This window comes from Sarcophilus harrisii, chromosome 2, assembly GCF_902635505.1.
Source record: "Sarcophilus harrisii chromosome 2, mSarHar1.11, whole genome shotgun sequence".
Taxonomy (NCBI): domain Eukaryota; kingdom Metazoa; phylum Chordata; class Mammalia; order Dasyuromorphia; family Dasyuridae; genus Sarcophilus; species Sarcophilus harrisii.
Genome location: NC_045427.1, coordinates 323,427,501 through 323,453,336, shown reverse-complemented (window position 1 = coordinate 323,453,336; position 25,836 = coordinate 323,427,501). Strand labels below are relative to the sequence as shown.

General features: G+C 35.1%; 1 protein-coding gene across 2 annotated transcripts in view; it reads right to left on the bottom strand.

Moving 5' to 3' along the window:
• Positions 1–25,328, bottom strand: part of FUT8 (fucosyltransferase 8) — a 394,186-nt gene extending 368,858 nt beyond the window's left edge. For both annotated transcript variants that reach the window (XM_031952733.1, XM_031952735.1), the window contains exon 1: positions 24,712–25,328. The gene's annotated coding sequence lies outside the window, so the exon portion shown is untranslated. The remainder of the gene's footprint in view (positions 1–24,711) is intronic.
• Positions 25,329–25,836: the final 508 nt, after the last annotated feature.

Below are 25,836 nucleotides of genomic sequence, written 5' to 3'. Positions count from 1 at the left end.
TCAGGAAAATAAACTACATGACAATTAAGGTTTGTATTCAGCTCTAAATGCATTCTGGTCCAGGAGTTATTCCATTTAAAAAAAAAAAAAAATTCAGGACGTTTATATTGTAATCAAAGATTAGATAATTCTACCAGCTATGCCTAACAATTTCACTATATGGAAGATATCAGGCTATGAACAAACTGGGCACACACAAAAATAAAAATATTCCAGCATAAAAATTTTGTAAATGGAATCAAGCATTCAAATAATCAGAGACATACCTCTTAACTAAAATATTTTTCAGCTACTATTTTAAGAAAAAGAGTCAGTTTCAATAAAGTACTACCTTGTTCAGTAAAGCAGCTGGAATAGTAGCAGAAAATGTTATTGGTATTTTAATTTCTTATTCCCTAATCCCATTTTCTTCCTTGATCTGGTTTCTTTCCAGTTCTTCTTCCCTACTAGTTTTTAAGGTTGAAAAGTACAAATGTTATTAAAATATAACACCTTGAACTCATTAGGAAAATTCTTTAAGCACTGAAATATAATGGATTAACAGAATAAAAAAGAAATTTCTGCTAAATGGCTATTGAGTTATTTTAAATGAGAGACAAAAATTTGTTTTTTTCTATTTTCTCGCCAATCTTTTTAAATGAATGTGGAGGGTGGGGCATAAACAAAAGCAACAAATGTACTAGGGTTTAGTAAAAAGACTACTCAAATTTTCTTTCTTTACAATGGATTTTTCAGTTTTACTTCACTGATCCCTTTGTTCTTAAGATTTTTATTTTAATAAAAATTTAACCAGTGCAAAAGGCAAACAAGTCACACCTCATGCTGAGTAATGTTTTTCAATATCTTTCTTGCAAAACTTCCATATAAGATCTACCCAATACACTACCTAAGCATTGACTGGCTCATCTAAGATTATTTTTATGGCTACAAGTACAATTGGACAATCCGCCTATGTAGTATCTGTCTTCACTCTAACTAGATGTCAACCCAATTTTTTCTGGTCTTTAATATGTTTTTTTTCCTCAATACTTAACAAGTGTGAGTTTTTACTGATGTGGTAGATGTAAAAAGGCTGCAACTTGTCTTTCAACTTTCCTTTTGAGTCACTTATGAAATCCATGAAGTATTATTATCAAGGTATCCAGTAAGTTGCAACCATATAAAATCAACCAAAGAATGCTTTTAGTAAAAAGTTAAAGTTTAATCACAAAGAACTAGAAACAAAGAGGGTAGCCATATATTGGGAAATGATAGGCAAGCTCCAGAAAGTAAATGCTATATATTTTATTCACTAGAGCTTCTGGTAGAAAAGTAAAAGAAAAAACAAAACAAAATTTTGTCTTTCATAGCTACCTCTTCCCTAAACTGTTTGAGTCATCCTCCTTAAGTTCCTCTTTCTCAACTGTCAGTCATGATTGGTCAGCTTATTTTGTAAAGGCCATCAGAGACAGGGCCAAGATTTCATCATCCAATAGCAAGCTGCCCCCTCTGAAGAATCCACTTCACACCTCTTAAAAGAAAAGCAACATATATGTATCTTCACATTTCCTTTAACACATTAACTTCCTATGCATCTGTTACTTGCTGCTTTATATGATTTCATCAACTGCTCTGGGAATTACAAATCATAACCATCACCATCAAAAGCAGACAATTCATACCACAATTACTGCGCAAATTTTATGAGAAGACCAAAAAAGACCTTTTTGGAAAAAAAAGTTCATTTACAAAAAGACAAGAATAGTGTTCTGAATTGATCCAAGCATTCTAGAAAGCAATTGGGAATTAAGACTTTTTTTTCAAAGTGACTAAAATATCCATACTATGATGGAAGAAATTTCACCACTAGGCAGCTATTTCAAGGCGATTCCAAGGTGGTCAAAAACAAAATGAAATACATCAAAATATTTATATACCAATACTTTTCATAGTAGCAAAGAACTGAAAACCAAGTACATGTTCACCAACTAGAAAAATACTAAACGATTTGTAATAGATAAATGCAATGGAATATAATTATGTTTAATAAATAATAAAAAAAATTCAGAAGCATGGGAAGGCTTCTTACATAAATTAATAGACAATAAAATAACAGAACCAGGCAAACATTATACAAAATGAATGAAATGACATAAATGGAAGAATTTTTCATCTTTCAGATTGGCTAAGTTGACAGGAAAAGATGATGAATGTTGCAAAAATGTGGGAAAACTGGGACACTAATACATTCATTATTGGTGGAGTTGTAAACTGATCCAATCATTCTGGACAGTAATTTGTAACTATGCTCAAAAGACTATCAAACTGTGCATACCCTTTGATCCAACAGTGTTTCTACTGGGCTTAGATCTGAAAGAAGAGAAAGGGACCCGTATGTGCCAAAATGTTTGTGGCAGCCCTCTTTGTAGTGGCTAGAAAATGGAAAGTGAATGGATACCCATCAATTGAAGAATGACTAAGTTATGGTCTATTAATATTATACAATATTATTCTTGTATAAGGAAATTGATTTTAGAGAGACCTGGAGAGACATGAACTGATGCTAAGGGAAGTGAATAGAACTAGGAGATCATTATACACGTCAACAAGACTATATATACAATGATCAAATCGGATGGACGTGGCTCTTTTCAAGAATGAGGTGATTCAGACCAGTTCCAATGGTCTTGTGATGGAGAGAGCCATCTGGACCGGAGAGAGGACTATGGGAACCGAGTGTGGATCACAACATAGTATTTTTACATTTTTATTGTTTTCTTACATTTTGGTTTTTTTTCCTCATTTTTTTTCTTTTTTTGATCTGATTTTTCAAGTACAACATGATAATTGTGGAAACACATAGAAAAATTTGCACATATTTAACATATATTGTATTACTTGCCGTCTAGGGGAGGGGACAAGGGGAAAGGAGGGGAAAAAATTTGGAACACAAGGTTTTGCAAGGGTAAATGTTGAAAATTATCTATGCATATGTTTTGAAAATAAAAGCTTTAATAACAAAAAGAAAATAAAGATGGGAGAAAAGTCGTTGCAGACAACTTTTAAAAAAGGAGAAAATACAGACTTGCTGAGGTAAGAAGTATTTTAGGTTAGCTGGAACTTAGGCTACATAAAGATAAATAATGAAAAAAGCTGAAATGGTTAAGAGCTCAGGCCAGATTACTAACAATCTTTAATATCATGCCAAGAAATAATACCCTCATGTCTATCAAATAAAGGTTTTTGAAAATGGAATAACAAAAACAAAGCATTTTGACATTCTTTAAGAGAATTTATTGGGAAAGGTGTATTGGCAAAAAAAAAAGTTTGGCAGGAAAGATCTGTCACACTGGGGTGGCACAGGCCAAATTAGCAGTAAGCCTTGAGAGTGACTCAAATCATTTGCCAGAGCTCTCAATCTATAGACAGTAGAAGGTCAGAAACCTGATCAGGCAGAGATTATAGGGGTCCCTTTGATGGTACTGCATGCATGACTCAGCAATGCCCATACTCAGATCTTGGTTCCAAATCTCAATCCCAGCCCCAAGGCAAAGAGACTAGCATACTAGACCTTGTAACTGCAATGCAGCAGGGACTTTGGTCACAGTTACAGGAGAGAAAAGGCCAGGGCATTTTGTTGCTCACAAACCAAAGCACAGGCCAGCAAAATAGTAAACCTATCTCCTTAGTTCATACCACTTTGGAAGAACTCAAAACTTACAAACCCCACACCTACCTCTAAAAACAGCATACAAAAAATCTGAAACTTGAAACAGTACCCCGCCGCCCCCCCCTTCACCCTAGGAGCAAAGTTTAGCTTTAACATAAACAGGCTGAGAAAATGAACAAACAATAACAAGAACATGACCATTAAAAATTACTATGGTGAGGAGGAAGCTCAAAATGCAAACTCTAATAAAGTCAAATTCTACATCCAGAATCTCAAAGAAAAATGTGAACTGGTCTCAGACATTATTCCCTCTCTTCCCCCCCCTCAAAAAAAAGAATTCTAGGAAGAGCTCAAAAAGGAGTATTAAAAATCAAAAGAGATGGAGAAAAATGGGGGAGGGAGAGATGAAAGTGGGAAAAAAAACATGAAAAAAAGAATCAACAGCTTACTTACAGGAGGCTGGAGTACGTATACACACACACACACACACACACACACACACACACACACACGCACAGTGAAGAAAACACCTTAAAAGGCAACCAAGTAAAATGGTAAAATAGGATACAAAGCCAATAAAATCCAATAAAAAGAAAAACTTTTCAAAGTACAATTGGCCAAATGAAAAAGAAGTTAACAAAAACTCAGTGAAAAAATAATTCCTTAAAAATTAGAATTGGGCAACCAAAAGTTAAAGCTTCCATGAGACATCAAAACACAATAAAATAAAATCAAGAGAATGAAAGAACTTGAAAAAATGATAAATATCTCATTGGAAAAACAACTTACCTGGTAAATAAATCCAGGAGAGAATTATTGGACTACCTGAAGACCATGATTTAAAAAAAAAAAATTTTTTTTCAAAAGAGCCTAAACATCATCTTTCAAAAAATTATCCAGGAAAACCAGATACTCTAGAAACAGAAGCTGAAAAAATCCACTATCACCTCTTGAAAACAGATTCCCAAATGAAAACTCTGGGAATATGATAGCCAAATTCCAAAGCTCCTAGCTCAAGGGGAAAATATTGCAAGCACCCAAAAAGAAATAATTCAAATATTATGGACTCTTGTTAGACTAACACAAACCTAGTAGATAATACATTAAATGATTAGAGGACTGGAATATGAAAAGTGTTAGGATGACAACCAATAATCACCTTCCCAGAAAAAGGAAAAATGGATATAGAAGAAATTAATTTTTCAAGAATTCCTGTTGATTTGCAGGGCAGGGAATTTTAACTTTACTCTTATCAAAATTGGCTCAAAGAGGGAATAACATACACACTTGAATATAAAAATATATTCTAACCTACTGGAAATTAAGAGGGCAAGGGGAGAAGAAAAAGGGAAAGGAGTAACAGAAGGCATACCAGATTAAGGAAAGTGGTAGAAGCAAATCACCTTTAAGAATAGACAGGATGTGTCAGATTGGCTAAGATGACAGGAAAAAATAATGATGAGTGTTGGAGGGGATGCGGGAAAACTGGGACAGTGATGCATTGTTGGTGGAGTTGTGAACGAATCCAACCATTCTGGAGAGCAATTTGGAACTATGCTCAAAAAGTTATCAAACTGTGCATACCCTTTGATCCAGCAGGGTTACTACTGGGCTTATATCCCAAAGAGATCATAAAGAAGGGAAAGGGACTTGTATGTGCACGAATGTTTGTGGCAGCCCTCTTTGTAGTGGCTAGAAACTGGAAACTGAGTGGATGCCCATCAGTTGGAGAATGGCTGAATAAATTGTGGTATATGAATATTATGGAATATTATTGCTCTGTAAGAAATGACCAACAGGATGATTTCAGAAAGGCCTGGAGAGACTTACACCAACTGATGCTGAGTGAAATGAGCAGGACCAGGAGATCATTATATACTTCAACAACAATTCTATATGATGACCAGTTCTGATGGACCTGGCCATCCTCAGCAATGAGATCAACCAAATCATTTCCAATGGAGCAGTAATGAACTGAACCAGCTATGCCCAGAGAAAGAACTCTGGGTGATGACTAAAAACCATTACATTGAATTCCCAACCCCTATATTTATGCCCACCTGCATTTTTGATTTCCTTCACAAGCTAATTGTACAATATTTCAGAGTCTGATTCTTTTTGTACAGCAAAATAACAGTTTGGTCATGTATACTTATTGTGTATCTAATTTATATTTTAATATATTTAACATCTACTGGTCATCCTGCCATCTGGGGGAGGGGGTGGGGGGGTAAGAGGTGAAAAATTGGAACAAGAGGTTTGGCAATTGTTAATGCTGTAAAGTTACTCATACATATAACCTGTAAATAAAAGGCTATTAAATTAAAAAAAAAAATAATAGACAGGATGAAAGATGAGATATAATGTTCTCTGGTTCAGGTTTCTTGGGGACTTCTGGAAGCAACCTTCTTTTCAGTTCAAGTAATCACCACAAGGAAAGCCAGGTGTTAAAAGTCCATATCCTTTATTATCTCCTTCCTGGGCCTGGGCAGCTTTCTGGAGAGCCTTTTAGACCAGCCTTGGTCTCAGTGGGGAAAATGCAGGCCAGGCCAGCCACCAAGAGCCTGACTGAAGGTGTAATGATTTCTTGTCTCCTTGTCTCGAAGAGCTTCTATAGTGCGCTTGTCCTCTTTGGTTCTCAGTCCCTGCTTATATCTCCACACTGAGTATAAACCAATCATTATATATCATTATTTGTTATAAGATTAAATCAATCATACTGAATCATGCTACACTAGATAACCATTGTATCTTCAATTCCACTTAGTACCTTGTAAGCATTCTTGTTTTAAGTTCTGAGTTCTGGCCCATAACAATGAGAGAATGATAAACAGAGGTAGAAATAGTGAGACAATAATGCACTATCTGTGGAGTTTTGAATAGATTCAACCATTCTGAAGAACAATTTGAAACTATGTCCAAAGTATGTATAAAACCATCCATACTCTTTCATTCATCAATCACACTACTAGTTCTATATCTCCAAGAAATTTAAAAAAAAAAAAAGAGGAAAATACAAAAATATTATAGCAGCTTTTTGTGAGAAATGGAAATTAAAGGGATGCTCATCCATTGGTGAGTGGTTGAACTGTGATATGATTGTGATAGAATACTAAGCTCCCAGAAAAACCTCAAAAAACTTGCATAAACTGATGCAAAGTGAAATAAGCAAAACCAGAAGAACATTGTACACAGAAATATTATATGATAAACTATGAATAACTTATCTATCCCCAGCAATACAGTAATTCAAGACAATTCCAAACTGCAGGAACGCAAAAGAAATCTGAGATAACACAACTTTAGAGACATCTCCACTCCAGATATTGATATGGACTATATGTGTCCAACCTCTAGTAGAACATTCTGAGTTCATATTGGTCTACCAATCTGTCAAACTATACCTTCCCTTCAACACCATGATTTCATTTCAGTCCTCTAAATGTTGGTTTGAATGTGGGGAGTAGTCAGGATATTTCTCCTAACACAAGGATTATACCTAGACATTCTTTCAAAATTTATTCCAAAATGGAATGGGATGTCCATCAATTGGGAGATGGCTAAATAAGTGTGGGTATATGAATCTATGGAATATTATTGTCCTGTACAACATTCCATAGGATGATTTTAGAGAATCTTGGAGACACGTAAATTAATACTAAGTGAAATGAGCAGAACCAGGAGATCATTATACACAGCAAAAGCAAGATTATATGATGATCAGCTGTGATAGACTCTTTTCAACAATGAGATGATTCAGGCCAGTTCCAATGACTTTGAGATAGAGAGAGAGCCATCTACACCCAGAAAGAGGATTGTGGGGATCACAACATAGTATTTTCCCTCTTTTTGTAATTGTTTCCTAGCATTATATTCTTTCTCATTTTTTTTTCCTTTTTAATCTGATTTTTCTTGTGCAGCAATATAATTGTGGAAATATGTATAGAAGAATTGCACATGTTTAACATATATTAGATTACTTGCCAACTAGGAGAGGAGGCTAAGGGAAGGAGAAAAAAATTTGAAACATTAAGGTTTTGCAAGGGTAAATGTTGAAAATTATCTATACATGTGCTTTGAAAATAAAAAGCTTTAAAGATTGCAAATAAAATAAAATAAACTTCATTCCAGATATAAAGTCTTATGACTTCAAGCAGTATTATAACAGATCGAAATGGGGATAGACAAGAGGCAGAGAAACCAGGAATAGAAAGGAAACAATTACAATAACTAAACTGCTTTTAAAAAAAGGACTAAGTAATTTAATGAGAAAAAGAGACAAACGAAAATAAAAAGAGTCAAAGGCAGAGGATACTACCCCAGGAGACATTCAGGATAGTGCCATTAATACATATAGATACATCAAGAGAAAGATTTTGGAGGAAGATAACAATGTAGAATTTTGCAGGTTGAGTTTGAGATTAAATTAAAGTGTAAATATCTACATACATTGTTGGAAAACTGGATCTAGAAAACAGAGATTAGAACCTACATATTTGAATTTAACTGCAAAGAGTAACAGCTAAAGCCAAGGAAGGAGATTTCCAAAGAAGAAAAGACGTATATTATATATCTGTACTGATCTGTACTCTCAGAAATGGCTGTATTTAATGGACAGAAAAGAAAAGAATTCTCAGAGGAGATAGGAGACATAGAAGAGTGTTACAGTAAAGAAAAATATTCAAGAAAATAGTCAACATGGAAACAGCAACATAAAGAAAAATGTAGACCAAGGTATGAGAAAGAAGTTTCAGTATACTTGCAAAGGTAAAAAGCAAGACTTCAAGAAGATTAAGGAATGAATGGTTGGTGGAGAAAAACCTTTAGTCTGATGAAAAAGGACATAGAAGGTACACGAAGGGATAAACAGGGTTTAGGGAGGATATTTAAGGACAAAGGAGGCCTCTGTAGGCAAAAGAAAAGATACAGTGAAGAGACATGAAAAATACAAGAGAGGGATCTGATGAAATATGAAAACTGGAAAAGACCAGGCAGAACATACAAATGGAGGGGTCAGGCATGGAAATAAGGAGAACATTTTTCTAATCTAAAGCAATAGGAAAACAGGGAAAAACAAAGAAAGATAAAGAACATGATAGCACTCAAATAATGCAACCTCATTCATCTCTATAAAAGAGGGTATTTTGACTTGGGGAAGAGGAAGAAATTTGTGACTAAAGACGAACTAGAGACCATTATTAATCACAAAATAGAAAATTTTGAATACATCAAATTAAAAGGCTTCTGTACAAACAAAACTAATGTAAACAAGATTAGAAGGGAAGCAACAAACTGGGAAAACATCTTCACAGTTAAAGGTTCTGATAAAGGCCTCATTTCCAAAATATATAGAGAGCTGACTCTAATTTATAAGAAACCAAGCCATTCTCCAATTGATAAATGGTCAAAGGATATGAACAGACAATTTTCAGATGATGAAATTGAAATCATTACCACTCATATGAAAGAGTGTTCCAAATCATTATTAATCAGAGAAATGCAAATTAAGACAACTCTGAGATACCACTACACACCTGTCAGATTGGCTAAGATGACAGGAAAAAATAATGATGAGTGTTGGAGGGGATGTGGGAAAACTGGGACACTGATACATTGTTGGTGGAGCTATGAACGAATCCAACCATTCTGGAGAGCAATCTGGAATTATGCCCCAAAACTTATCAAACTGTGCATACCCTTTGATCCATCAGTGTTTCTACTGGGCTTATACCCCAAGGAAATACTAAAGAAGGGAAAGGGACCAGTATGTGCCAAATGTTTGTGGCAGCCCTGTATGTAGTGGCTAGAAGCTGGAAACTGAGTGGATGCCCATCAATTGGAGAATGGTTGGGTAAATTGTGGTATATGAATGTTATGGAATATTATTGTTCTATAAGAAACGACCAGCAAGATGAATACAGAGAAGCTTGGAGAGAATTACATGAACTGATGCTAAGTGAAATGAGCAGAACCAAGAGTTCATTATATACGTCAACAACGATACCATATGAAGATGTAATCTGATGGAAGTGGATTTCTTTGACAAAGAGACCTAAAATTCAGTTTCAATTGATCAATGATGGACAGAAGCAGCTACACCCAAAGAAAAAAACACTGGGAAATGAATGTAAACTGTTTGCATTTTTGTTTTTCTTCCCGGGTTATTTCTACCTTCTGAATCCAATTCTCCCTGTGCAACAAGAAAACTGTTTGGATCTGCACATACTAGGACATATTCAACATATATAGGACTGCTTGCCATCTAGGGGAGGGGGTGGAGGGTGGGAGGGAAAAATCGGAACAGAAGTGAGTGCAAGGGATAATGTTGTAAAAAAAATTACCCTGGCATGGATTCTGTCAATAAAAAGTTATAATAAAAAATAAATAAATAAAAGAGGGTATTTTATTGCAAAGAAAAGTGGGAGGAAGCTTAAGGATTGAAAAATATGGTCTCAAACATACACCCACCTCATTCCTTGGAAGCAGTAATGACCCAAGGCACCAGGATGCATAAGCACATACTAAGAACAGCTGACAGTTTCCTGTTTCATATTTTCAGATGGATCATGTTCTATTGGTACCTACTTAACACCTTGAAATCAAGAAGACAATGTCTAGAACATAGGATGGATTGGCAGAGAAAGCACTATGGGATGGCCTAGACAGTAGGTAACTAGGATAAAAAGGTATAGATGAGCTGCAATATGTAACATGGGGAGAGGCCCCACCTCAATAAGATTTCAGATCTATTTGAATACACATATAAGACACTACACCCCAAAAGCAGCAGAGGAACTTTGAGCATATAATAAAGACAAGTACAGTTCCACGTCTGTATCCTTATAACAATAGAAGGCAGGTGTTTTCATTACCAGCAGTTAGGAGGGGTATACTAGTTCTTACTTTTAGGAACAGTCATGCATAAAAGAATTCTTATCTTACACAGGAGAGCTATAGGAACTAAAAATCAAGGGAAAAGAGAATGGGTGAGGGAGATAGAGAGTGGAAAGAGAAGACTAAAGGAAGGAGAAAAATGAGAGGAAAAAGAAAGTAAAAAGACAGGAAGGGCGGGAAGGAAAATTTCAAAGTTTAGAAGGAGTCAAAATTGTGTTACTACCTCAAATTTAATATTCACTTTTAAAAATGAACTATGTAAAAAAGTTCCTAATTCATATACAATCTTTTTTGCTCTTATCTGTATACTGAAATGCTGATTGTGAAGTTCATAATGAAAAAAGAAAATTTTTTAAAATAAATTTCTATTTTGCAGATGAGAAACTGCAGCTAAGTGACTTACTCATGGACATACAGCTAGAGTCAATGTCCAAATCTAAACCTAGGTCTTCTGACTCCAAATTCAATGCTATGTCCATTATTAGTATAATGCATTCTCCTCCTAAGGAAAGGATGTTTTCATATATGATGACTAACATATGATGACTCAAATATCAAAGGTAAAAGGTTCCTTATGTTATCTTTTTAAAAGTTCAAAATAGTAAATGGTGGGCAATCATTTTTTTTTTAATTTTATATAAGTCATTATTACATTTAATCCTCTTCATAAGAGGACTTCATTTGTTTGGACTAGCATACTCCATTAGTCACTTAGCCAATTAATGGAATAAAATGGCTTGCTGGATGCCTTTTCAAAAACAGTGCCTGCACTTCAGATTTTAAATTAGTTTCACAAACTAATGAAAAATTCAAAGATACTTTAAATTCAGTCAGCACAGAATGTACTTGAATAAATCTGACTTTCTACTAAATTGAAGGTTTTTATAACTCTTTAAATGTAGAAAGAAAGAAGAAACTTAAGGAAATAGCTACTTTTCTTCAAGTTCAGTGAGACTTCCACCAAAATAACCTTGATTTTCCAGTATATTTCTTTTTTGTGAATATACATTTTTCACATAATCTAAGAATCAGAAGGAATCTTAGAGATCAAACATTCCAATTCCTACCCAAAGTATATGCCCCTCTACAAAACCCCCAATCTTACAACTGATTCTACTGACACAGAATTTATAACCTCACAAGACTGACCATTTCATTCCTGGACAGCTCACAATGTTAAGTTCCTTTTTATATTGAGCTACATGACCTACCACAAACCAAAGTTTGGGTCAAATTCTTCTTTAGTAATGGCATAAATTGTATTTTCATATATCTTGCTCTCCTAGCCAAAAAACATGTTAAAAAATAAACACAAAATGCTCACTATATAAAAGTATTCATGTAAATTCAGCAAACTGTATAGTTAACTATAGTTCAACTGGCATCTATATTCTATCAGATCTGACCTACCTGGTACAGAGTTAGCTCTTAATAAATGTTTATCATTTCCCTTAATTATAGGGATATACAGAACAAAATGTGATAGATTACAAAGAACTTTAGTTATCATTTAATAAAAGACTTCATTTTATAAATGAGGAAATTGAGGTAAGAAAAAGTTAAATTAAATCTAAGAAGACACAGACATTAAAATAAGATTTCATAATGCAAACAAAGGAGGCAGAAAAGAAATCATATATACACAGAGAGAGCGCGAGAGAGAGAGGGAGAGCGAGAGAGCGCACGAGAGAGAGAGAGAGAGAGAGAGCGCGCGAGAGCGCAAGCGCAAAAGCACTGTGTAGAGGCACTGTGCTAAATGCTTTACAATTATCTCATTTTATTTTCCCAACAATCCCGGGAGGAAGATGACATTATTATTCCCATTTTATAATTGAGGAAATTAAGACAAACAGAGGTTCCATGACTTGCCCAGCATTACACAGCTAATAAGTAAGTGTTTGAGGCCATAACTGAACACAAGGCTTCTTGACTCCATGTTTAGCACTCTGTTTACTGTCTTCTTGTTGCCTCTAAATGAAAAAGAATATAGAACTATAAAATAGTAAATACCTGTAAAGATCTCTCAATGGATGAATTTATGAAAGAAAAATAATTTACTCAAATGTTAATTATTAAGCTAACTATGAATCATTCACTGAGCTAAGTGCCTGGGAATACAAATACAAAAATGAGACTCTGCCCTCAAGAAGCTTACATTTCAAGAATAAGAAACTATGTATAATAGGAGAGGTATAGCTACTAAGCCATTTCTGCTTTAGGGCTTCACAGGAATAGTGAGATATTTAAGAAGTCAGCCCTATTGATGGGCTTTGCAGATAACTGGATGGAAGTGAAGCATGGTCTCTAGTCTCTAAAAATATCTTGTTATCTATTCCTAATCTAATCACAAGAAATTTCTTTTCTTTTGTTTTAACAAAAAGACACCAAAAAAATCAACTAAGAGCTAATACCTCTTTCTTCGTTTACTCCTGTATGTCTTAATTACATTTATTCATAATTTTAATGACTTTTATATGACACAACATATCACAGATCTAGAGATGAAAGGGGTTCTTCATTTTATAGATGAGGAGACCCAAAGTGATAGTGTGTTTTGTCCAAAGTCACACAAGTAGCAAAATGAAAGGGGATTTCAAATTCAGGTCCAACCCCAGAAGCAGCACAATGCACTAGAAACTAGTAACACACACAACTAGAAACTCTAAAACCTCTAACATTCATGTGTAAATATGTTACCTTCTATGTGGAAGACCTCATTTATTTCAGGGTTTGGGAATTCCCCCTCATGCCAATAGTTCCCCTCACCCCAGCATCAGAAAATAAAAATAAGTAGAGTGTTTGTGGCACATAAACATTAAAGGTGACATCACAGGTTGTAGACCTGTGATGTCACTAGCAAAAGCAAAGTCGTATGGGACTTCTCTACAACTTTTCTAGGGCATTGGGAGATGTTTTCTTTAGCAACATGACTTATACGGAAATTTTTGTGTAACTTCACATGAGCCTTTTCAGTGGGGAATGAGGAGGAAGGGACAGGAGAGAATCTGGAACTCAAAATTTTAAAAAACAAATGTTAAAAAAATTATTTTACATGTAACTGGAAATACACACATACATACACACATATTTATGTGTATTTATAAATGAGTGTCAAATAGCCAATACGAGTCACATATGGAACTTGAACCCAAGTTTTACTGCTTCAAAGAGTAAGCTCTCTCTAAATAAATCAGAGTTCTCTAATCCTATGGCAGATAGGATTACAAGCTCTAAAGGCGCTTCATAGGTCCTATTAAATTCCCTTTTTATTCTAAGGTTTGTAAGTCCAAATCCCTCTTTTTATATCTTAAGGAAACTGAGGAAAACAGGGTGAATTATCTGCACAGAGCCCCACAGCTACAAAGTATCTGAGGTTTGATTGAATTCCTCTTTTTAGAAATTAGGAAGCTGCAGCCTATAACTCGTTAGAGTTACTTCTACTCAACCACAAATGAAAGTAGAAGGTAAAAGAATTGCTTAAAAACAATTCTTTCCATCTCACTTGCAAAGTGGTAAAATACAGGAAGAGGTCTTTTCTTTTCCCTGAGAGTGAATTCTCCAAATAACTCATGTTCCAGAAGCCTCCAGGTAGTTTCCCTGGTTCCCACTGTCACAAATGACTCTCCCCATCACTCCTCATGAACTGAGGACCACTTTATGTATGTCAATGTGTTAAATCAGCCTATAGTTGGAACTAACAGGAACTCAGAAACCACTGGGTCAGCCTAAGACTCTGCCCCAAGGTCATCCAGCCCTGATGGGTGATCATATTACCCAGATCCAGGTCTCTTCCACTATGTATGTATGTCCTTATCATGTTGCCTTTATATACTGCCTTCCCCCACAAAAATATCAGCTTTTTCAGGGTAGAGACAGCCATATTAATATAATAATTAATGCCTATATTATTATAGATTGGTTATATTGTTATATCATATACATTACATCATCCTACCCCTCAGTAGAGTGCTTAGCATATTGTAAGATAATTAATATTTTATCTATCTACCCTAACTTAATTTTGGCATCATTTGCATTGCAAAATGCTCTGTAAAGAGTAAAATGCTTAATGTTTAAAGTTGAAGTTAACTATGCAGCACAATGACAGAAATGGTAGACATACAGTAAAAAAGATCAAGATTCAGATGCCACATCTGACCCTCCTTAACTACTACAAAATGACAAAATTCAGCAATGGAAGGGACTGCGACAGCCACGCAGTCCAATTCATATCTAAAAGAAATTTTCCCTATAAAATTTCACCAAGTGGTTACTTAATCTCTGCTTGAAGCCCTCCAAGCATGAGCAGTTAGGGATAGAGGGGCACCCACATTTTCCACTAGAAAGTGGCACCACCATTGGACTACTGTAATTATTAGGCAGCTTTTCCTGATGTCAAGCCTCTTTGTAACTTTCATTCAATGTTCCTGGTGCTGCTCTTGGAAGCAACACAGAACCAGTCAAATCTCCTTTTCTATATGACAGTCCCTGAAGTATTTCAACATACCTGTCATATTTCCCCTAAGTATTCTCTTCACCAAGTCATTTCCCCACTTCCTCAACAGATCTTTTTGTAACATGTACTCAAGATTCTTCACCATCCTGACTCCTCCAGCTTATCAATATCCAACAGTAAAAACAATTCTCCATCTGTGGTCTAACCAATACATAAAAAACTTCCTTATTCCTGGAAACTATGCTGCTCAATGCAGTCCATGTGTTTTTCAGGCTGTTATATTACAATGATGACTCATGTTGAGCTCCAATACCATAAAACTTGGTTAATTTTCTGAACACAATGAAGACTTTACATTCAACTATATTGTATTTCAATTAGTTAGATTTAGTTTAATATTCTACTCTGACAAGATCCTTCTAAATCATGTCTGTAATGCCTCAAAGCCAATTTGATGACCATATCTTAAACTCCTTTACCCAAGTCAATGATATTAAGAAAATAAAAAAATGTTAAACACCACAAGGCTAAAACACAGATCCCTGGGACACTATCTCTACAGATTTTCAGCCAAACTGACAAGGAATAATTAACAATCTCTTGGTATGGCTTTTCAACCAACTCCAATAATTACTGTCCAATCCATATCTCTCCATATTTTTCCACAAGAATAACATACTTTAGGGGATTTTCTCCTCATTTCCCCCACAAATATAACAAATTTGTGCCTCAGGGTGCTTGGAGCACAACTGAGGTTCTCCAGATACAACTTGAGAAGATCTAAAGAAAAAAGCCTAGGCCGGAATTAACCCACAAACACCTCCCAGCTAGCTCAGAAATACCAAGGGGACAGCTAAGGCTAACGAGGTATGGCTGAAGCCTCAGCACGGAGGCTTTCACCTCTCATACTATTTGTGGAGTTGGGGATCTGAGTCAGGGAAGCAACCCTCAACTGACTGGAAAGACCCGGCCCCAGGCTGTGCCTCTGAGACAAGGCCCTGGGCAGGAAAGAACTAGCACCTGTTAAGTATAGAGGCATTGAGGCAGGGACATTGATGGCTATAGTGGAGCTCTTGGTTTGGGGTTCCTGGTCAGAGAGGAGAGTTGAGGAGAAGCTTAAGGCACCATCCCTCACTCTATCATCAGAGGTGTTCACACTACTATCCCTTATTTAAAAAAAAAAAAAAAATTTGCATAAAGAAGAAAGAATCCCACCACTGAAATATACTGTGGGAACAGGGAAGACCAGAATTCATCTTCAGAGGAAGACACTTAAGTAAAAAAGCTTCTGCCCCAAAGAGTAACATGAAATGGCTCCCTGCCCAGAGAAAATGTATAGAATTCAAATGAAAGACACTGAGGAAAAACTAAAGAAAAAAATTAAAACCGGAGCAGCTAGGTGGAGCACTAGTAGATAGAGCACCAGCCCTGAAGTCAGGAGGGCCTAGAGTTCAAATGTGATCTTAGACACTTAACACTTCCTAGCTGTATGATCCTAGGCAAGTCATTTCATCCCAACTGCCTCAGGGGGAAAAAAATTAAAACCAGTCAAAAAAAGAAACTTATGGAGGAAAAAAAAAAAAAAACAATTAGAAAAAAATTCATCAAAGATAAAAATAATGCTTTAAAAATTAGAATTGGACAAAGGGGAAGGCAGTGATGCTATCAGCAAGAAATAACAAAACATTATAAAGAATGATAAAATAGAAGAAAATGTGAAACGTAAGAAAAATGATAGATCTGAAGAGAAAATATAATAATTGGAATGCCAGAAAGTGCTGACCAAAAAGAGAACCTTGATATAATAATGCAGGAAATAATCCAAGAAAATTGTCCTGGAATGATAGAACATGAGGGGAAAGTAAAAATAGAAAAAAATCCACCAATTACCACTTCAAAGAGATCCTATGAAGAAAATACACAGAAATAGTGCCAAATTTTCAAAAACCCCAGATCAAAGAGTAAATTTTGCAAGAAACAAGAAAAAAACATTTCAAATATGCTGGAGCAACAATTAAAATTGTACAAGATTTATTAGCAGCTGCAATAAAAGATCACAGGTCCTGGAATCCTATCTATTGACAATCAAAAGAACTAGGCCTGCAGCCAAAACTATCTTATCCAGCAAAATTATCTATAATGCTGAATGAGAAAAAAAAAAAAGGATTTTCAACGACCTTGCAGATTTTCAGGACTTTCTATCAACCAAACTCAAACTTAAACAGAAATTTTAACATATAAGAGCCAATATTAAATATCAATTTTAAGAAACTTAACATGGAAAAACTTGTTTAAATATAGACAAATTATTTGTTTTTATGTATGTATACATATATACACACACACATATATATTTCACATCAAAAATAGGGTAGCTCAAAAGAAAGATTAACAGAGTAAAGGTAAAAATAGCAATCATGTTTTACAAATGAGGTGCAAAGGAAGGATAGACATAGAGGGAAGAAGAAGGCGCGTAGTTTTTGAATACCTACTCATAATGAGAATGGATTCAATAGGCAACATATATCTATCATGAAGAGTATAGCAACCTCCAAAATCTATAAAGAAATAAAGGGGAAAGAATGAGCAGATGGGGAAGCAAAGGGTGAGGAGAGAAGACAAGGGAAGGATCCTTGGGTGGAGGGAGGTTAAGTAATAGCAAAGCAAGTTATGAAACAGAATTTAATTAAAGAAGACAGCAAGGATAGAAAGACATGTGTATATGTACATATATGTATATAGAGAGAGAGACAAATATATCTTTTCTTAAATATAGCTTGCTTAGGAATGATGGGGAGGGATGAAAGGGGGGAAAGAAGAATAAAGTAAATAAAGTGAACAGCAAAGAACAATTTACAAGGAAGTAAAGAAAAAATGGTCATTCATAAATATAATTTTTTATTAATATATATATACTTTCTTGACCTGGTAATTTGTTGTATATTTGGAATCCTCCATGATGTGCTCAGCAGAGCACACGACAAAATTCTCTTTTGTTTGTATTTCTTTTTCTTTTTGTTTTGTTTTTTTCTCAAATTAAAAAAAGGGGGGGAACATACTTTATTAAATAATTGCTTAAATTCATGATAAACAATATCTACACAATTTTCTGATCTATTTTATCTGCTGTTCAATTTGATGCTCTAAAGAAGATAGAGATATAAAGGAGAAGCTGGTCCTAAAATCCTACCTCCCCATCCCAACCACTTAATTCTAGCGTCTTCCCTACTTTAATTAGTTTTTATTTATTCTGTATAAATATATTATATGTGCATATTTGTTTGTACATATTTGTTTCCCATTAAGATTAAGTTTCTGGAGGAAAAGAACCAACCTTTGCCTCTTTTTTGTATTCTCAACACTTAGCACAATGCTTGATACATACTAGAAACTTATTAAATGGTTAACTACTAAGTGGGGAAAGATCTCTTATCTTTAATGAAAATATAAAAGAGCCACAGAAGTTATCAGGGGAGAAATCATTTTGAGGAAGAAGCCAAGAACTGTAGTAACTGGTGACTCCTTGAGCAAGGGTACCAAAGCAGCTATTTTTCAACCTGATAATACCAAGAGAGAGCTCTGTTGTCTTGCCAGGACCTTTGTCCAAGACATAATAGAGAACATCCAAAAATCTATCAAAACACTACCCATTTCTGTTGATTCACATAGGCACAAATGATATTGCCAGAAAGAATCTAGAAAATACTGCCAAAGATTAAGAGGTCTTTGACAAGACCGGGAAGGACATAAAAGGAGTAGGCTATAATTCCCTCACTACTATGCATTAAGTAGGAGATATAAAAGGAAAAAAAAAGCAACTTAATAAGCGAATAAATAGCTAAAGTATTGATGTCCAAGTATGAGATTTAGATTAAAATGTAAAATGATGTATGTAGTATCAACCTCACAGGGTTGTTGTTGAGGCTCAAATAAAATAATATGCTTCGGAGACTAAAGATATAAAATAAATGTCTGTAATTTTCCAAGACTAAACTAATACTTCATAAATCAAAAACCGTAAGAACAGCTACATGGCACAGTGAATAGAATACCAGCCTTGAAATCAGGAGGACCTGAGTTCAAATCTGACCTCAGACACTTTCCTAGCTGTGTAATCCTAGGAAAGTCACTTAACCCCAATTGCCCGCCCCTCTCCCCAAAAATGTAAAACTTTGCAACCAAAGGCTCAATCTACTTTAAAAAAGAGATTAATCTAAAACACAATATTGCCTCTTTATACTCTATGAATTAAGATCCCTCATGCCTAGATTATAGTACTCAGCTAGATAACCCACACAATGATTTAACTGAACACTAAAAGCCCACATTCCACGGATAAATGAATTGTAGCAAAAATTAAATCAGAAAAGCTCAACCTCAATCACAACAGTAAACTGCATAATGCTCCCATGACACTGAGAAGGGCAAATCCTACCTATTAACAAACCCCATCTGTTTCTAACACCAATATTTTCTTGGTCAAATTAATCAATCATTATTAAGCCACTAATATATGCCTAGCACTGAGTTAAATGCTGGGGATACAAAAGAGGCAAAGACGGGATTTCTGACTTCAAGGAATTTACACCTATACAATGTTATAAGGCTGAAAATCAAAGACTATCTCTATTTCTAAAGAATTAAAATTCTTCTTGATCCAGAGAAAGATGCAAGTTGGCTACTGTATATGGCCAATGTTGCCTTGAAAATAAGATTGCTGAGGCAGCTAGGTGGTGCAGGGGATAGAACACCAGCCCTGAAGTCAAGAAGATCTGAGTTCAAGTGTGAACTCAGACACTTAACACTTCCTGGCTGTTAATGTTAATGTTAATACATGTAACTTTCTACCCAAATTCACTTAAAGGCAATATAGCATAATTTTTAATTCTATAAAACTTTGTGTTGGAAGAAGGAGCATGGCATTATCTAACCTAAATCTGTCTCTCTGCAACACATATATATGTGGCTTCTTTGGGCAGAATGGGCAGATGAGAAAAATTTGTTCCATAGGCCATGAAAGTAGAGGAAGCAGGAATGGATCACTTGGAGCTTAGTCAGACACTGAAGACTCCAAGGTCACCTACTACACTTCCAGGTCACAGTCATGACTGACTTCGACACTGGTCTTCAATGACTCTGGAAGAAGAGAGTGAGGCTGACGAGTCTGCAACAACTCTGCCACATTTAAACCCAATTCAAGACAAATCAAGACACCATCCATATTGTCCTCTTCAAAAATGAAGTATGAACAACAAAATGGAATATGAGCAACAGCATTATAGATATGGAGCCCATCTCAGTCAGGTTCAGATCCAGCTGCAGCCTATTACTAAGAATATTTCCATAATTATGGAGAACCACTCCCAGTCAACTCTCTAAAAATAAATTGAAAATCACTTTAAACTGAAAATCAGGTACTGATCTACTTATTTAGAAGTCTTTCCCCAGAATTGCCCATTACCAATGAAATGACAAATTCAATACCAAAGAGAAAGACAGTTTTGGAAGGGAATTATGGTTGAAAAAATTTGAGAAATGCTTTTAATCTTCATTCTCAAGTCAGAGCTTTATTTCTTAAGTAATAAATAGTCAAGGAATTTAAATAGACAGTTTTCTGAGGAAGAAATCCAAGCTTATCAATAATAATGTGAAAAGTGTTCTAAATCACTAATAATTAAAGAAATGCAAATTACAACTCTAAGGTACCATCTCACACCCATTAGATTGGTTGAACTGTCACAAAAGGGAAATGAGAAAACACTAGAAGTATTATAGAAAAGCAGGTACTTTAATAGACTGTTGATGGAGATATAAATTGGTCCAACAAAAAGAAACGTATTGAAACATGCATACATACCCTTTGATCCAGCACTACAACTACTAAATCTATATATCTCCAAAGAAATCAAAGGAAAAAGTATTATGTACAAAAATGTTCTATAATAACAGCTGTTTTTGCAGTGGCAAAAAAAAAAAAAAAACTGGAATTTGAGAAAATGCCTATTGATTGGGGAATTAATGTATGATATTTATTATTACATTATATGTAATAATATAATGAAATGGTATAAAAACATGAGGGAATATTATTGTACGAAATGATGGAGAAAATAATTTCAGAAAATCATGGGATTACATATGAACTAGTACAAAGTGATATGAACAGAACCAGAACAATTTTTACAATAACAACAACACTATAAAAATAATCAGCTTTGAAAGACTTAGGAATTCTGATCAACATAATGACCAACCACAATTCCAAATGTGGATGACAAAAAATGCTATCTACTTCCAATCAGAAAGCCGATTGATTCAGATTGCAGAATGAAACATTTTCTTTTTGGGGGAGGGGGCAGGATGAGGAGAGAGAGCGAAGACATGGTGAATACAAATATTTATTTTGCATGACTATATATTTTTGCAATGGATTTTATTTTTCTTGCCTTCTCAATATGTGGAGAGAATTTAGAAATGAAAAATAAAATTGAATTTTAAAGTCAGACCTATATAGGGCTTGGGGAATGGCAAAATAAGTTATATATGAATATAATGAAATATTCTTGTGATTTATTCAAAGGATGAATATATGAAAAATTAAACTCAGAAAGATTTAAAGATTTACATGTGCTGTAAGAAATGATGAATATGATGAAAAAAGCCTGGAAAGATTTCTGTGAACTGTTACAAAGTGAATTAAGCAGAATCAAGAAAACTAAATACACACAATGATAATGACATAACTGAAAAGAACAACAAAATGGAAGATGTGAAATTATAATAACTAAAATTGCCCCCCCAAAAAATACAAGAATGACTTTTCCCTTGTTCTATGAAGAGTGGGAGAGCATACAGATTTTACAGATTCTGACTGTTTTCAGCATATTTATTAGTTCTGTTGTATTGTTTTTATTTCCTAGGAATGTCTCTTTAAAAAGGGAAGGAAGGGATGAATTTCTTAGAAAATACAGGTGATATTAAAAACAAAAGGTTATCCAAAAAACGTTTTAAATAAAGCTATAGTTGTGCTTATGAAATTTTCCTAGGTACAATCTGGGGCAAATCTACTTAATAGTCATACACACAGGATGTTAGAACTATAAGAGATCTTAAGACTACATGGTTCAAACCCATTCAAATAACCTTGCTTAGTCTAAAACATAACTGAAAGTTAGGGTCCCTCCTCTTCCATTAATCAAGTGTCAAAAACCTATTAATAATCTTTTTGATTTACTACTTTATTTAATAAACTAATCAGATGAGATAATATATGAAAAAAGCATTTTGCAAAACTCAGTCTTTTATGTTAGCTATTGAGGCAATTAGGAAAACAGTGGATTGAACATCATCCAGATGTCATCAGAACACCAGAGTTTGAATCGTCTTAGATATCTCATTTAACTATAACACTGAGGAAGTAACTCACCTAACCTCAAGGTTTTTTCTCAACTGTAAAATAAAGAAAATAGTTTTTAACTTCACAGGATTGTTGTGTGAATCAAAGGCAATAACCCGTCTGTTTGTGTCAACAGTACCTATGAATAATATGAGATTAGCTTATCTAACATAGATATGTAAATGGAGTTGCATGAGCTGGGGTTTCTGCAGGGCATAATAAATTATTCCCACAGCCACCATCCCAGTGCAGATTTGGAATCACTTCATATCTGACTTATAACAGCATTCTAATTAGTCTCTCTTCCTCAAGTCCTTCCCCACTCCAATCCATGCTCCAAACAGCAGGTGAGAGGATCTTCCTAAAGCATACATAGGCCCATGTCATCCCCCTTACTGTTAAATGAGTGGCTCAAATATATATATATCAAATCCTCTACTTGTTTTTTTAAAACCCTTCACAACTTGGACCCTTCCTACTCTCCCATCTTATTCTTTACACTCTTTACATATCTGTATTCCTCAAATGTAACACTCCATCTTCAGGTACTATATACTAGGTCTTTTCATTGGATATTCCCTATACCCAAAATTCCTTATATTCCCTTTCCACCTTATTCAGAGCCCACAGTCTTCACAAGAATACCAAAGAGGATTTCATAAGCCCATAAAGGCTATGAAGTTCTGCTCTATGCTATAACACAAAGACCTCTCCCTCTTCTTTTATACCCAGTGCTTATCATACATAGTTACATGGATGGCACAGAGTTAGTGCTTAATAAATGGTTGCTGATGGTTGATAGTGATGAAAAGGAATAATCCACTAAAAGTTAAGAATTTCATTTACATAACTAAGACTCATATAACCAGTCAGTTTTTCTGTACTGCTGTCTTACATAGGCAGAAATCAGCTCATGAGACAATCACTATACCTTCCCTTACCAATCACAGAATCTTGGAATACGCAGCTATTTAGCAATTAATTCAGATATTCAAGGGAGAACCTGGATTCAACACTCAACTCTGTTGTTTGCTACCTCCACAGAGTCACTTGACTTCTTTAGGTCTCAGTTTGCCGGGTTGTAAAATAACTTCTATGGTCACTTCTACCTTTAAATCAATAGCTTATTTAAAAAAAGAAAGAAAGAAAGAAAAAAACCTTCTAGATCCTATTAGAATGGTCTTATGAGTTTAAAGCTCTTGTGGGAACAGCAGGGTAAACTAAGGATGATTTTTTTAAAAGATGCCTGCTATTCTTCCTAGCAGCTGGGTTGGGTACAGTGAATGGAGTGCTGAGCTGAAGTCAGGAAGACAAATTCAAATCTGGCTTCACACACTAGCAGTGTGATTTAAGGCAAATCATTTGATATTCTCTGTTAGCCAGTTTCCTCATCTGTAAAATGGGGTTAATAAGAGAATCTACCTCACAAGGTTGTGAGGATTATATGAAGAAAATTTGTAAAAGCACTCAGTACAGCTCCTGATTAATAAATTCCTCCTCTTTGTTAAGCTTTCATGGTGTTATTGGCTCTTTTCAAGTGATCTGCAGACAATCTGTAAAGAGACTGACACTGGGTCAGACTTTTTCAAACAGTATGCTGAGAGGTCAGTGTTATTGGACAATTAAGGCTATTCAGAGAGATCACAACTCACAGCATAAACTCCTAATTCATCCCAGAAAAGTTTCCCCAGATTATATTCTCAGTTTGCTTTCACTCAAACTGCTTCCACACTAACGTACCAAGACTATGCAAGGAGGAACACAAAGAGAGGGCACATGCGTGACCTGCCTTGAGTGGATATCTCATTATTTTGTATTTGTTCTTGTTAGTGAAGAGAAAATAATGTTCATTCCCCAAACATTCAATGCCTTCAAGAATTTTAAAGGTAAACTTTTTTCTGAGGAAATTCCCTATCAGAGTTAAACAAAGTTTAAATGACTAGACTGGCAGACCCAGATACAATGCTGCTACTGGACCTAAAAGAATTTACAGCAATTATCTTCAAGGTACAGGTCTTTTCCCTTTTTTTGCAAGGCAACTGGAGATTAAGTGACTTGCCCAGGATCACATAGCTAGTATTAAATATTTGAGATGGAATTTGAACTCAGGTCCTCCTGACTTCAGGGCTGATGCTCTCTCCACCACACTATTTAGCTGCCCTTAGGTACAGGTCTTAAGGACATGCAATACACTCATTGGATTCTACTTGCTGAATGACCATTGTTAACTTATTCTCTAATCTATTAATAATCAGGCACCATTCCTAAACACATCACCAACAGCATCACAAAAGCAAAAGGTCAGTATGGGCTTACCTTCTGATGAATCGTCCATCCATTCCCAGTTGTTTTTGTTCCAATTCTGCAAGCCTATACCAGTTGTCCTGGGCTGGGCCACAGTCAGGCCAGTCTTTGGAGACATTTATAGGTCATTCAAATTAACAAAAAGAGATTTATTTATTTATAACATATGTGTAACAAGGGAAGAATATTCAACAATGATATGTATTCTTAAAATGAGTTGATTCAACTGAGCAAAAGTTCTTTTGTTTGGGTTGTCCATTGTTTGTTTTTTTTAACTAGCTCAGCATAAAAGTATGGTTAATTTATACTCCAAGGTGACCAAGAAAATTATGATAATAAACTAAGACTCTTAAGTCCATGAGAGAAACACATTGGGTTTTATACTTTTTAAGGAAAAACTAGCCTAACCTGCATGGAGGATAGATACATCTCATGTCTAATTAAGAGACAGGAAGCAGAGAAGTTTAGGTGGAAAGTGATGCAGTAATATGCACTAAGCCTGGAAAGGGAGGTTGGGGTCAGAGTATGAAGGACTTTATAAGACTAAGAAGTTTCTATGTTATACTAGAGGCAAGAAAGAACCAATAGAATTTCTTTATCAAAAAAAAGGATATGGTAAGTCTTACACTTGAAACCTATACATTTGGGAGCAGCTAGTTGGTGCAGTGGATAGAGCACCAGCCCTGAAGTCAGGAGGACCTGACTTCAAATCTGCCTCAGACACTTAACACTTCCTAGCTGTGTGACCCTGGGCAACTCACTTGACCCCAATTGCCTCAGCCTCAGCACACACACACACCCCAAAAAGAAAAAAAAAAAAAAAAAAGGAAACTATACATTTCACATCTATGTTAAGAATATATTGGAATTATCTAAACAGAGAAAGCAATTAGGAAGCTACTAAAATAGTTCAGATGAGACATAATGAGGGCCTGAATTGCAATGATAACCATGTCAGTATAGTTAGGGGATAGATCTGAGATACTATGAAAGCAGAATCAACATGACATGGCAATTCAAATGAATGTGAGAGATGGAGAAGAAAAAAACCACACATTTTGCTAACTAGAAGAAAGAGAGAAGTTAGGAAAGAATATGGGGAGTTTTCTGAGGGGAGAAAAAAGTAGAGATAAAGAG